Source organism: Temnothorax curvispinosus, unplaced genomic scaffold (genome assembly GCF_003070985.1).
Source record: "Temnothorax curvispinosus isolate PA1 unplaced genomic scaffold, ASM307098v1 QBEX01016676.1, whole genome shotgun sequence".
NCBI lineage: Eukaryota > Metazoa > Arthropoda > Insecta > Hymenoptera > Formicidae > Temnothorax > Temnothorax curvispinosus.
The window spans coordinates 4,948-6,983 of record NW_020226456.1 but is presented as its reverse complement, the minus strand read 5'-3'; positions in this window follow the sequence as shown (position 1 = coordinate 6,983).

The window sequence follows — 2,036 nt, the reverse complement described above, 5'->3', positions numbered from 1 at the left end:
GCAATAACGTTTGTATAGTATTCATCACAATGTTTTGTTTAAAATTTGTTTCTTGCATACCACGAAACATTAATTCTGTTTTAAATGCTCTCTCTACAGTTTCCACAATTTTAAAAACTGCACTTGACGGATAACACAGTTTTCCGCGATTTACAAAATGTGTAAATGAGTTATATTTCATAATATCTACTGTATAATTATGAATATTATCACACATTGCCACTTCCTTTTCAATTAAAATTTTTGCACAATGATGGCAATTTATTTCCTTTAATAATGTACGAACTATAGTACCAGCTATATAATACAAAATATTTTCTTGTATACATGAAAGCTTTATATCATTTGCTAGATTTAAAAATGCTTCTGATTCCTCTGAATTTTGGTTTGTATCATAATTATGTGTAACACGGGTCGGTTTTCGAAATTGCAATATGGAGCACGTTTCGGAAGTATCACCTAAACAATTGGCGTTCACACTAGCACGAACAGCATTATTAAACAAAAGTTGCCGCAAAGCCCATTTAAACTGTAAGACATTAGGATTGTCGTTCCATCCACCACGTCTTCTTATGCATGAAAAAAATAATTCTATGTGATCCTGAGAACACTTGTATGTCAACAAATATTTCAAAGGTTCCTCTTTTCTGTTCAGTAAATCACATGCTAAATTATAATAACTTTCAGTATTCATTTTAAATCCTACTGCAAAAGTACGTCGCGAATGGAGAAAAATATTTTTGTCATCTATTTTTATACTTGAAATGAATGTCATGCTATCATCGAAAATTTGCTTAATTATTTGTAAGTTATTTATCATCATTGGTGACTTAAAACCTGTACCAAAACTGTTTCGTGAATTCATTATGTCGAATAATCTATCAATAATACGGATGAACTTGGTTGTTGCTTCACTACCTTGAAAATCTTTATGTCCGCTTATTCTGAGAAAGTCAGTGGAATCAGCAACAGAGTTACTTAATACTTGTGCTGCTAGACGTACATTCATTTTATTATCTTTAAAATAAATATGTTTATGACTTAACTTATTAGCAAGTTTCAAATCTGCTACTTCTTGAAGCGCGTGTAATTTTTCTATATAATTGAATGAGATTGAACCAAGGTCTGATATCATATTTGACTCTGCAAAGGCATTTCGTGCAAGTTTAAGCATATGACATGGATCTAATATGCAGTAAATGTTTGACTTATTAAGTGGATGTTCAAAATAACTTTTCATGTTATCACCAGAAATGTTACACCCAAGTAATTCGAAAGTTGAAAGATTGGTTCTAGTCCCATCACATGTTATGGAACGTACTGTTACACCTACTTCATACAGTTTGACAATAGCAGATTTAATTAACTGTGTTTGAATGTTTGCATTAATTTTATTAATATAAAAATATGCTATTGGACATTTAAATTTATCAGTGTACGAGACAATTTGGAAAACTAAAGCTTCTGTAGCCATATCTGTAGAATTATCACTTAAGATACCACCGAAATCAACAAAACCCACGTTTTTATCATCATTAGGATCAGGTACAATTTGTGACCGTATAGCCATATCGAATCAAATATTAAAGCAACATCTTTCAAGAAATGTTTCTTTGGCACTTCTGTTTGTAAATATTCAAAAACCTCTGTTAAAAAGCCAACATTACATTTGTAATTGCTCAACCACTTACGTAACATTGATGGATGAGGAAGAAATAGTGTTTCTCGAAGAAACTCATACGCTTTAGGACTATAAAAATGTAGTGTTAAAGCGAATTGTTTCATGTGTGGTGTATACCGCCTCCGTGATTTTTCAACATTTTGATTCCTATACTCATTTAAAATAAGCTCTAATTTTAAACCATCAAAATTGCTCATTAATACCTGTTCGAGATCCGAATTATGCATATTATTTGTTTTCAATGTGTCTATAAGATTACGCATTGTAGTAATGGTTAGCTCTCGACGACGTAAACGTTGTTGTAATATATGCACTTTCCTCTGTAATTGCGTATTCTTTTCTAATATCCTTTGTT